The following is a 13,622-nucleotide window of genomic DNA, read 5'->3' as shown; positions in this document are numbered from 1 at the left end:
CAAATGCCACAACCCTGGTGAATAGTGCACTTTCCATCCCCACCTACCTCCCTAAGAGGGCTCTTGCTCTAGTCCTTAGAAGAACAACCACTGACTTTAGAAGACTTTGGATCAACGCCTCAGCCTGAGTTTTGTTCCTGGCCATGTCCACATTGCCTGTGAGCATTGACAATGAATTCATTATGGAATGAGTGCTGCACAGCATTTGCAATCCTGCAGTCTTTAGACCTTGTGAGCAAAAGTTCAGTACACTTGGGGGATATTTATCTTCTTTCATAGCTGATCAACATAGAGAACATGGCCATTGAAGCAAGTTCATTGGTTTGTGGCCACATGAGAGGGCTGAACAAGAAATGTGTATCTCCATTTCTGGCTGATGACTGAGTTCCCCAGTCTACAGCCAAATGATTTGCTGCACGTGTGTTCTGCACCTCTGCTGTCCCTGTGCCATCCATCCTCCTCCTGACCATCCATCAGCATCATCAACCCCCAGTTTGTATGACAACACATTCTTGTAAAGCCCATGAACAAGCATGTGCTTGGCCACAGCGCATTAATGGGTTGGCCATGGATGCAGGAAGAGGACACAACAGAAATCTACGGTGGGGGTAACCCCAAACTGAGCTATCTGAGTTTCTGGCTACAGCTCTCTACTTGTGAAGTACACAGCAGCATCCTGGGGAGGAAGGGGTGCTGCTGGTAGCCAAACTCTGGCAGCAGCTTTGTGCTCTGCGAAAGAAAGGAAAATCCCTGGGAGAGAGAAGAGCCTTGGAGACACCTATCACTATATTGAGATGAGACATTGTCTTCAGGAAAACTCATTCTTGGATTTTGTTTTCTCATTTTGGTAACAAAGAAGCTCACATGTGAACAGCACTGTCTGGGACCTTCAAAAGCCAGTGTGGATTAACAATGACTGCTTTGTCTCTACAAAGTTGTTGATGGAGGTTACTGGTGTTGCTTCTGGTGAGCTGAAGTTCTCACTGTACTGATGTAACATGTAAATATTTGAGTGGCTTTGCTTTTTCAGATGAGCTCCCACTGCCCTTCTTCATTTTGGAGGCAGAGGCAGCACATCTGGCATTTGGAAAAACAACAACATCAACAGCCCCCCCACATTATTGATATTTAAAAACTATCTCCGGCACATGAACAGAGTAAGTTTATTATCATTTCTAATTGCACGGGCCTGTGTAATGCATTTATGTAACATGTCATCTTTTCTACCAAGCTCACCACTATAGGCTTTGAGAGCCTTGGAAACATTAAATAATTTAGCCTCAAAATACCCCCTGGTGGTGTGGTTCGGTGTCATTTGTCTCCATTTTACAGATGGGGAACCAATGCAAAAAACTTCCAGTGGTCTCCCTAAGGTCACTCCAGCAGCTTTTGGCAAAACTTCAAAATATTATGTCTCTACAATTTTTTTTTATTCCTGAGAGAAAAATACTCTGGGCCAAAGCAAATCTCGCAAGTACTGTAGCTGGGTTTTGGAGATATTACGGCCTGCAGTCAGATTTCACCTTGTTTCCTAGAGCTACAGAAGATCTACACAGAAGAAGTCTTAGGCTGGGCTAAAATGTGGCTTACATGGCAGAAATGTAAGTAGGATTTAGTGCTTTAAAAGTGAACACCAAAATGACGAACTGATAGTTCACCCTAAAAAAGGAAAATCACATCATGAAGAATGGTAAAATGGCTTTAAAATGTAGAGACTAGGGAGAGCAGAACACTCTCCTGTTTCATCCTGATATAGCAAATAGGTTTGACTAAACCACCTTTCTTAGTATTCTACCCTGTCCTTAGGGGAAAATCCTTGCAATAAATAAACAGAAAACCTGGGTAATGGAGGAGTTCTAACGAGATATTTTCATTAAAAAGTTTTTAATACACTGAAATCTTTCACTTTGACATTTCCTAAACAAACCTTAACCTTTTCATACTCTTTTTAGAATTGATCAACCCAGCACAGAAAACAAGAAAATATATGTATATGTTTTAAAATGGAATTAAATAACTCAAAACAAAACATGACATTGACATTCAAAGGAAACACTGGACACATAAATTAAATTTCTCAAGCTACAGTGAAATAAACAGCTTATTTCCTGATCCATGCCACATTTTCTGGTTTCATCCAAAACAAGTCTTTTTTCACCTGCACTTTTGGCTAGACCAGGAAATTATTTTCTTTTCACTCAGTTGACTTTTTCCTTTTAAACTTCTTTTTAACCCTTCAAACACTGTCCAGCCATGTCCACACATTTCATAATAAATCTCTTTTCATCATCTCTTTCTTCATGGCAGTTTAAATTACAAGCTTATATGGAACATGCTGTGCTAAGGTTATACTGACAGTTCAGATCTAGATCTGAAATCTGTGGATTGCTGCACCTCAAAGACAGTAGAGTGATATATTTCAGCCCTGAGGGATCTTCTTCTTGCAGCTTGTGTAGTGTAGCACTGTGCCAGCTCTATACCTGCACCTCAAACCCACCCTTTTCTCTTAAAATAACCACACAACAAATGCAACCACAATAATTCAAGGTCCTACGGCAGAAGTGGTAGGAGAAAAAGCACACAGCTATCAAAAATGGAGTAGCCTTAAAAAGGACAGCATGCAACCCAGCCGTCAGAAGATAAAGAAGAGTACTCAGCTTGGGAATAGCCTATTCCATTTTGTGGAATGTGTAACCTTGGTAAGTAGCCTATAGGTCTACACCAAAACTCTTGGCATGCTCCCAGCCTGCGTGGCACCACCTACAGAGACCCCTTGGAGCAGTTCTCAGTGCACTCCTGTCAAATCTCTGGGGGAAGAATGTGAACCCAGACGCCTCAGTTCTAGGTCTAGAGAAATCTGCTTTAATTCCTTGCTTATGCTGAGCTCATTAGATCAGGGTGGCTCATCTCTTGGATATGATGGGCTTTGTGGATGAAGAGCAGATTGTGCAAGCTGAACTCAAGGAAGATGGCGATTACGCTGGCAGGCAAAAGAAAGCACTGTGAATAGTTCATGGACCCTCTGTGTCAGCCTTTGCATACTGTGAGCAGCCACAAACCGTCTGTTCAGGCAGTGCTCTAAGAAAAGTCTCAGAGCCCTCTGTCATGGACAGAGCACACTGAGGCAGAGATCTCTGCCATCCCCATTTGGCTAGAAGACTCCTTTTGATCCTGGCCCAAAGTGTCCTGGCCATGGATAGCCAAGCTTTCGTCACCTTCTGTTTGGATTAAAAGACTGTGATGACCCTTTGGAGAGTTCAGCTGATACAGCTCCCTGCAGCAGTATGAACAACTCTGAATGTGTCTTACTTGTCCTCTGCTGCCTATGCTGACTCCCCTCAGAGCTTACAGCAAAATTCATGGTCTTGTTCTTTACCCTCATAGACTCAAGACACTGCAGAAGGCTCCCAGTTGCAGATGCTGTTCTTTGCCATGCTCAGAGTCTGCCATTATGGGAATACTTCACTGGTCAAGAGATGGAGTTTTCTTGGTACCAAGGGATGATAATGCGGCAAATATTGATATTTCTAAGAGTGGTTCTTCCACAGATGGTCCCAAGCCTTATGAGTTTTCATTCCTGGTACCAGGTTTATTTCTTCAGTACTGTTAATCTTATATATATAAATATGGATTAAATATATGTATAAATATGGATTTCCTGTCTACATGTATTTAAAAAGAGGAGGAAAAAAAGCAAAGTGAAAATAACATTCTGTTAAAGAATATTAAAGTCCTAAAATCAGATGGAATGTGCTGCTCTGCCCATGGGAATAAGTAATGCCTTGCTAGTGCCAGTGCATACTCTTCTGGAAAGTGCCTAAATCCCGCAATAAGGATGGAAGCAGAAAACCAGCATGGAACAGATGCTTGAATATTAGCCTGATATTTGCGTAAGTGCTCAGATGCCCATCTGTGTTTCCACAGTATCTCTTCTTGACTGGAAGCTCACTGTTGCACTGAAAACACATTCTCTCAGTCCACTTTGACAGGGACTCAGAGGCTTGTCCTTCACCAGGCATGTGTTGTACCTCACAGAACACAGTTAGTTATCGTGAGTCAGTTCATAAGCACTTGTTAAGTCTTGTGATTTCCTAGGGAGGTCCACAGCCAGATGCAGCATCACAAACAGCCCCTTCTCGTAACATGGAGGGTTTGCTCAGGCTCAAAGCTACTTTTAGGATACTGTACAGAGCACGCCTTTATCCCACTTTTTCAGTAAAATCTCCTGTCCCTCTCTTAAAATTGAAAGAAGTTCTAATTGTGAGTGGGATGAGATGAACTTGGTTGAAGGAATTTGTCTTTCTGATTAGTGTGAACTGTCTTAGTCTTCTTTTGCTGGTTCAACTTACTTATTCTGGTCACAGACTGTTCTGAATTTTGTCAATCTAGTACCAGGTTTCCAGGCATATCAGGTTGTTTCAAACTCACAAATTCTCTGTGGTTTCAGAACTAGGTATGGAACTATGGTAGATGCAACTTAGTCCAAGCTGCTGATGTTCCCATTTTAGGGTTTGTTGATAGTAAACAACAAACCATCTTTCACTCCTTCCAGTGACAACTCATTCTCTCTTTCCACTCCTGTATTATGAAATGTCTTTCTGCAGAGCAAAAAGATATATATTCTGTGGGTGGGAATAGGTGTTTACAGCAATGCTGGGCATTGAGAAACTCTAAGAGAGATGGATCTTTGCATGGCAGAAAAGGAATATATCCTGACACAATGACCTCAAATAAAAATGACAAGTGAGGTCCTCTTTCAGCACAAAGTGATGTCCCCAGAACAGGTATGACACAGTTAAGCAGATCCTTAAAGCTTGGATAATGCTGCAGAAAAAAATAGCTACTGATAGACACCTGATTTTTTTCCTTACAAGCTCTGTCTTTCAACATAGGTACTTTTCAAACACACTTTACAAGAATGCTGGTGTGATCAGTTTACGTTGGTATTTTTTTTTCTTTTTTTTATCTGAACACTTTGAAGTCCAAATGTATTTCAATGCCTTTCAAAGTCTTTCACATCATGAGAGACACACCAGTAGATTCGTGCAAACTGAAAATGGAGGAAATATCACATACTTCATGGGAACAACTGCAAATAGCCAGAGCTGAAATGAAACTGAAATATTCTGAATAGACCATTTTGACCAGTAGTTGTTGTTCAAAATTGCATGCAAAAATAATTCTGACAATCCGTTCTGAAGAACAAAGACACTGTAGAAATGCCAAATCATTCCCCAGACACCCTTAGGTCTTTGGAAGGGATGGATTGAACAAGGCAAAGCTTGCAGGGAAAGGTAGCATCTTTCCTTAGGTAAATGGAGAAATGGTCTGAAAAGAGACATAAGAGTCCTGTTTTTTTCAGATTGGAAGCAGAAAATTTCAAGTTATAGTGTCTCTTCTAGATTAAAACCCAGTGTAATAAAATACCTGTTTCAGTCTGTCTGATAAAACTTTGTCTTGCTGATATCCTTAGGCCACCACAGCTGTGACAACATTCTTACTACACTCAAGGTAGCAAATTCTTCTGCCTTATTCAGAGGACTGAAAGGGACCATGACAGGTCATCTAGTCCATCTTCCTGACTTCAGATCGGAATCAAATACACCTATGTCATTACTGAAACTTATTTATCTAATGTGTTCTTAAAGACTTCTAATGACAGAGATTGCACAACCTCCTGAAGCAATCCTTGTGTTACCTGAACCTTTCTTACTGCAGTTTAAACCCATTACATCTTTGTCCTATCCATCAGGGCCATGGGAATCTCTTCCAGTCTTTGCCTTTTCCACAACTTTTTATGCTCTTGAAGACTTTTGTTAACTTCTTTGTTTTGCCTTTTTTAAGTTAAACAAAACCAGTTCTCCCACAATTGTCTCACTGGTCTTTTTCTCTAGGCTGTTTCTGACTCTGACTTTTATGCATTCCTAATTCTTTCTTTTGCTGGCCTATAGGCTGTTTGTTCTGGATTTTTTTTGATATCCCACAGCATTATTTACTTACTGGTGTGGAATATGAAGCATGATCGCAAAACAGAGTGAGCTTAGAGAGTGATCTCACACTTTCAGGAACAAGTGACCTTCCCTACCTCAAATTAATATCCTTAGAGCACAACAGCCAGTTGGCACCCAAACTTTTGGTGAATATACATGCTTTTATCTTTGAAAAAGTTTTTGATCCCAAGGGAAGGTAGTAACAGCAACCTAACGCCTGCTTCCAGAAGGAGAACAGTTCTGAGGCATCTAGAAGCAAATAAATATTTTGTAGTAATAAAAATTGCCATTTTCATGTGGGTATGTTGCAGGCTCTTAGCGTTACACAGAATGTAGCAGATAATTATTAGCATCAACCCAACTTATCAGATGGCAAAAGCACAGTACAAAGAAGTAATGAGATGAAGCCCAAAGCCACATAATGAGAAATAAACGTAAAGAAGAACAGAAGATTTCTTGATTTTTGTTCCTTTGGGTTTTTCTTTTTTTTCTCCCACCACTGCAGACTGGCACAGAAGTTTTTTTCTTTCCTTAAGGGAAGGTGACTAAGGCCAGGTTCAGGCTGAAATCTAACGATGGAGTAGGACAGAGAAGTCAGCTGAGCAAAGAAAGTGAATTTTCTTTGTGTACCATGACTAGAGTAATGCAATTTACTCTGCTGGAGCTGTATCAGATCAATGTGATGTCATTCATCTTCCACCCAGTGCCCAGGTAATGCTTGTACCTCTTTGCCTTCAACAGAGAGGCAAAAGGATAAACTGAGATTAACTTTCACGGAGTTTTATTGCAAAACAAGTGTGTAAAAAATGATTTTTAAGTGACCTAGATGATATCTTTTCACATCAGTGTTTAGCAATATCTGCCTCCGTGGATGGTGTAGCTGTTAGTACTGTAAGGATCCCTTAGGATGAACTCTTGTTGTAACACATTTTCTCTGCACCAAAGCCTACATAAATGTTAAATGAAGCCACTTTAAACAAATATAGGTAACAGAGGGAGAATAATCCTCTTACCAGAATCAGCATTGCAGTCACTAAGTCATAATATTTTATTTATTTATTATGTCATAATACCTATAACAAAAGTAACTAGGTGCTATAAAATAATACTTACAGACACAGAAGTTGAAATGACTCACCATAACCAACCCTTCATAAAAGCTCCTCTCATTCACAGTATCCAGGGAAAGAAAGAAAAGAAAGTAGAGCCCCTTTCCAATCCCAAGTAACATTTAGTCACATGCCTGGCTGAGCACAGGAGCTGTAGCACACGATGCTTTCAAAAGCACAACTTCCAAAAGGGCCTTAGACCACCATGCAGCACCCAGGGTGTGGACATTTAGGCTGTTAGGGAGACGGAGGAAAGAAACATCCTTTTTCCAAATGTGGCCTACTGTCAGCTACTGGACTGATCCAAGCCAGACAACAGAAGGGTGGTAGAGTGGGCAAAAGGAACAGGAATAAGGCTCTCAGCATGATGGACAAAGAACGTAGAAACGTAAAGGGTTCCGAAGATCAGAGGCCCAGAAAGCACAAGGTTTTCTGTGAAAACCCAGAAAGATATCAAAAGTAGGGAGCAGGGGTATCTGTGCTGCATGTGGAGAGCTAAGTTAGGTATTCGTGAGAAGAAGGTTGTCTGGTCAGAAATAGAGAAAGAAAAGCTGTCCGTGCCATAATTGCTAGCTGTGAGGGAATAAAATAGGATTTCCTTGGCCAATATCAATCTATCCTGGGAAAAAAGTGACTTTGAAGAGCTCTCAGCAGAAAAACAGCAAACACAACTTCCCACTGTTATTCCCAGAAAATCACTTGATTTTGCCTCTTCTGGTAGTTGTGGTCCACCTACCCCAAACTCAGCCTCTGCAATTTCTTTAACACTCAGAAACCGAACAGATAGCAAGGGAGAGTGCAGGGACACAACAGAGTGACCAACAAAGAGAAAATCAACACGCTCTTTTAAGCACCTCTTTCCTCCATGCCACATCTTTTTTTATCTTTTCCTTCCAAAAAGGGACATGAAAACAGCATAATGCAGAGGTATTCAGATAGCACTGCCAACACAGTGCTTAGGAAAACAGTCCCTCCCTGACTCTGATAATTTAGCTTTGTTTTAGTTCCAAGCTAATGAACATTTATGCTGTAGCCAATCTTCAATTTATACCCATCTAGTCCAGAGCACAATTATATGCCGAGCAGAAAATGCAGCTTTGACTCATAATAATAAGATTGGCACTGTGTCTGGCAGCTTTTCACTCCTCCTTTTCATGCCTGCAGCCGTATCAGTTGGGCAAAGCTTTTGCCACATTTCCTAACAAAAGGTCAGGCTGGCCGACAGAAGGGGAGGACTGGGGGCTATGTAATGTTGGAGTAGGACACCTTCTGAGATGCCCAGCATTTTCCAGAAAGAGATGTAGGAGAGGCATTTTCTCAGAGAGTTGTCTATGGTAAAGAAAATAACAAGAAAGGTTTTTCACTCCATATTTGCTAATCCAGATTGTTCTCTCTTCGCTCACAGAAGACTCTGGTTCTCATGAGTCCACTGTAAATGAGTCCTTTACCAGTGCAGACCTAGCGCTAGGGTGCATTTGATGGTGCACCCTGATGGTGACAAGTGTGCTCAGGACATTTTCAACTACTTTTGAAACAGGCTTGTCTATTGAAGACTCTCTGGCAGACTTTCCTTTAGGAAAGGTGGTACTGTGCTTAATTTGAAAGTCAAGACGTGTCAGTAGTGTTCTTGGCTTTGCCTTTGACTTGCATGAGATACCAAAGCCATCACTTAATCTTGCTCTCTCTGCTTCATTTTCTTCATCAGTAAAATAAAGTGAACAATAACCAATTCTCCCATGCAGCAGACTCTGGACTAGTCAATGTCAATTGCAAATGTGCTTTGAGATTGCAGAGTGGAAGTTGTTAGAGCAGAGTTGAAGAAGATAAGTGTCCCGTAGCCACCCTTTGGAATCCTCTCACAGTTTCAGCTATACATCCATTTATTTTCAGTCTATGTCTTGTACAGAGTCACTGCTGCAAAGCAGTGCACTGAAACAGCTCCTGGTGAAGAATTTTGTTGAGCATGATGATTCTCACTCTGTCTGGAAGGTGGCTATGAACAGACTTAGTCCTGTTCAACATCCTTTTTCTTTCGGCATAATACCAGACCCTACTGCATTTTCACCTGCTTGGTGCAGTGGGGCACCAGCTTGTCCTTTGTGTAAATTCCTTTATTTCTTTATTTTTTCAACAGTGGGAAAGAGTTCTACCTGGCCTCTTTGGGGGGAATATCATTCGCAGTTGGTGGTGCCCAGAAGGGAGAAGCAGATGCTGTTGAGATATTCATGGTGTCCAAAATAGAAAGCAATTTATATGGACAATTAAGAAGAGCCACACGGGACTTTGGTGGTTGGAAGCTACAAGTCTCTAAGCAGGCAATTTCTAGGACTTAAAAAAAATTGAATTCACCTGGGGCCATGCAAGAGAAGAAAAATTATATTGAGAGAAAAATTCCCAAGTTCATTCACTAGAGCTTTCAGCTCCTGATTTGAGGTGGAAATGCAATATGTGGTGTCGTGTCATCAACAGGATTTAGAGGACAGAGAGAGCAGTCATCAGGTATGAAACAGGTATGAAATCGTCAGAAGGAGTAGAGGCAAAGCAAGCCAGGGTCTTTAAAAAATACTAAAATAGGATCCCTGAAAGTCTCTTTGTCTTGACTCTCACCTGCCATGATGCCTACCCTTCTCTGATCCTCTGTGCCCTAGCTCCTCCAGAATGTTTTCTCTTCTCACTCTTAACATTGCACATGGAAAAGGCCCAACGAAGGGACAGAAATATGGTGGAATGGGCTGTATGTCTGACATTTGTTTTCGTGTCATTGTTTTCGTTCCTTTGGCATCGGGCAGATGGAGAATGTCAGGATTATCTGTTGACCTGACATTTTTCCTGCTGCTTCATCAATTAAGAGAGTTTCAGTTTCAGGAAGAAAGGAGTTAAATCAATCTGCTTCAGAGCAACCCTAAGAAATCACTCAATTCTTTAAAAAGTCTCTGGAGGGGTGGTTGCTATAGCCTGAGGGATGTGCAAGCTGAAGGCTCAGCAGCCACATTGACATTCGAAGGCATAAAAGTTTAGGAGAAGGGACAGATATTACGTGGTTTTGTCCCTTCTCTAGGTGACTGCAGAGCTAAGCGCATTTTCTGCACTTGCCTGTTCCCTAGACATTGCTTGGGGCTGTCTTGTTAGGTCTGGAGTCCCACTGAGAATACGCTGCCTCTCAGCAATACAAAAAACAGGAGGGCATTTCTCACTCCATAGCCAGAGCTGGCACCTGCTGAGCAGGAGTGCTGAGAAATCAGGCATTGACTCACTCCTTGCTTATTTGCACATGTAAAGTTGGGCCAGCTCAAAAATCTCCTGATGAACCACCACCCTGCAGGATGGTATGAGTGTCTTCTCCAGTTCTTTGGCTGCTGAATTGAACAGTTTTAGCTGAGCAGCTCCAAAGCTTCTGCTGCATGCAGTGTGGGATCTCACAGGGCATTTCTCCTCTGGTTGCTTAAATCAGATAAAATCTCTGGAAACAGCTTTCCTGAAGCAGCCAGTCTCTCACAAGGCTGAAACTATTGTTTGCAAAAAAGGCAGGGATGGATTGGTGAGACTAGATATAGGACCCTACTTACTTCAGATATGCTGAAGTCTGTATTTACCTGCTTGTTTCATTCAAATTTTGCCGACGAAAGGAAATATTTTCCACCCAGGAATGAAGGCTCTACTTTGCTGCAGCATCTTTTACCCATCTTCCCTAACCATCTCCAGCAGCTGTGTTTCCCATCAAAACCTAATTTTGTATTTTCATGTCCTTTTACTGGATGTTATGCTGCTAAGCCGTGGCATTGCATGAGCTAAAGTGCTTTTTTTCTCTTATTTTAATTTTCCCTCTTGTCCAAATAGTATGTGTCTCACTCATGCTTTCCTCAGTACTGTTTTTGAAACAACATATACAGATCTATAGGTAAAGTAGATGTCTGTGAGGTACAACATCTTTAATTTCTTGCTATCTGATGTATTTTTTCAATCTGAATAAGAACTTAGCTCCTAACAGATAATACTGTAACTGAGGAAATTCTGTGAGATGCAGTTCACATTGCATTTGAGTCCTTGGTCTCAATCAGGAAGAATAGGGACCTGAAGTTGTCTGTCTCTCATAAAATGAGCAGTTGGCTAATACATATTCTGCAGCAGAGCTCTTTCCTTCCCTGAGAAAATTTTCTAAACAGAAGTTTCACTGAAACCTGTTCATTACAAGAAAAATACCTGGTGTCTAAAAACTCAAAACTTCCCATGAAATGGAATAGAAAGATTTCTGTGGAATAATTCAGAACTGCTTCTACTGATAAGGTCATTAGCCAAGATAGCCAGCAGGTCCTTTGGATATATCCTCACTGCTGCTTTCCAGAGAAAGCACTACAGCACTACAGATTTATTCCCCAGAATAAAAGGATAGCATGGAAAAGCAGAGTCCACGGGCATCATCAGAAGCTTGGTATATCTAAGCCCACAGCTTCACCACCTTGGCAGGCATGTGAGGGGAATAAATATGATACCAGCCTGCTGCTAGTCAGCAGAACTTCTTGGCATAAGAACATCAAGCAGGAGATCCAGAGTCTTCTCTGTCTGATACCTGTCATTAGCCAGGACACATGCACAAAGATTCTTGCTTCCCTACTTCAGAACTGCCCAGACAGATGTGAAGGTCAAAGGAATGATGTGGCAGTGGTGTGGCATGCCCCCACTCAGTGTGCATTAAAAGGCTTATTCCACAGGGATGAGAAAAAGAGGGAAATTAAATGTATGCCTTTTTTCTTTCTACCGAGTGCCAAGAGCTGTTTTAGCTGCAACAGAGACGCTCTAGAGAAAGGGGCTGACAGACAGAAGGAGGGAAGTAGGAACAGTAGAACAAGACAAGATTAACCAGCAGGGAATGGGTGAAGAAATCAAAAAATGGTAGATCAGCAAAGCAGAAAAAAGAAAGGGGAGAAAGTATAAAAACACATGGAAATAATTGAAATAATTCAAAGGCAGTTGCAAAAATAAGGAGGAGAGAAAACATTCACTGAGCAGACATTGAACAGAAGGCAACTGTATAGGTTATCAATTCCAGCCTCCAAATACTACAGACAACAATGGAATAGATTTTAATTGAAAAACATCCATAACTTCTGCTTCAACCCCATTCCCATTCTAAGTCATAAAACACTGAAACCTCACAACCCTTGATGCAAAAGAGAAAATGCTGCAGTGATTATAACCTGTCCAGCCAAGACAATGGGAAGGATGAAGGGCTTTGGGAAGGACTCAGACTCTTTCAGTTGCATGCAGGTTGGCATGTTCTGATATTTCTTGAGAGTGGTTCATGCTCAACATGGCTATAGAGGAAGACCAGGGGGGCAATCACTCTAAACAATCCTTGCTCTTCAGTCCAGAAGAAAATCTTTCCCAATGCCACATACAATCAATGCTTTTAATTCAGGACACATCAGTCAGGCAGTACCACTAGGAGAACCAGCATAACCCACCTACTATTCTGTCTTTAGCCTTGGATAATTTCTTGTTTGGGTAATTTAATGCTTCAAAGGAAGATCAATTTGCCCTCTCCCCACTCCTCATTCCTCCCATCATTACATACACATCTGAGAGAATAAAGAACTGGAAAATGAAGAGACTTCCTTCTTTAACCCAATAGTGGTCAGTGGGAGCTCTGAAGCATGAAATTAATTAATTAAAATATAAATGCAGTGTAATTCCTTCTATGAGCTCAGCAAGCTCTACTTTTTAATTATTTAAGTTCCTTGCCCTTGTTAGCCTGTATGGAAGACCAGAACTTCATTCCTTTGAAGTTTAGAAACCTTCTCCTGATTTCCCAGCTAATTTATACTCATCTGATCTTTTAACAGAGCTTTGCTTCAGCTGAAACAATTCTCCATCCTGGTATTTACAAAGAGTGCATTTATGAGGAAAAACTGCACTCTTTCTCATCTTTATTTTGCAAGTCTAACTGAGCCTCCCACACACAGTTTCTAAAGGTCTGTCACTTCCCCTCATCATCCTCACAACTTTTTTCTATATGTCACTTTCCCTTTTTTGATCAGAAGTGACCCAGATTGGCCGCAATATTTTAAGTGAGGCCTCCTCAGTCCCTTATATCAGTGTACTACTAAAATACTTCCCTTTCTGAAAATACTCTTGCCTGATATATCCCAGAATCACATTAATCCTTTTCAAGGCAATGTCATATTCCAGCAAAAAGGCAAAGAAAATGGGAAGCAGAAAAGGGAGATGCTGAAAAGAAAAAAATGAAAGCATCCTGAGGAACAACAGACAATTCTGGAGGGAGGAAAAAAAACCCCAACCGCCCTGCAAATGTAAAGACATAATCAGCTTTGTAGCAAAGGTAATTCAAAGGAATAATGGAAAGTCAGAAAGCTGAGGCAAGGCACATCTGTACAAAATCACAGCCTGCTAGCTTTGCACGACCTCTCAGCTTCACGCCAAGTCTCTGACACTGCTCGCTAGTGTCAGCGTTTTGGCAAAAGCAGGACTGACAGCGTCACACTGGTGAGGGGGGACCTGAGTGCAA

This window comes from Corvus hawaiiensis, chromosome 2, assembly GCF_020740725.1.
Source record: "Corvus hawaiiensis isolate bCorHaw1 chromosome 2, bCorHaw1.pri.cur, whole genome shotgun sequence".
In the NCBI taxonomy this organism is placed as follows: Eukaryota; Metazoa; Chordata; class Aves; order Passeriformes; family Corvidae; genus Corvus; species Corvus hawaiiensis.
Note: the sequence above shows the minus strand (reverse complement) of the source record.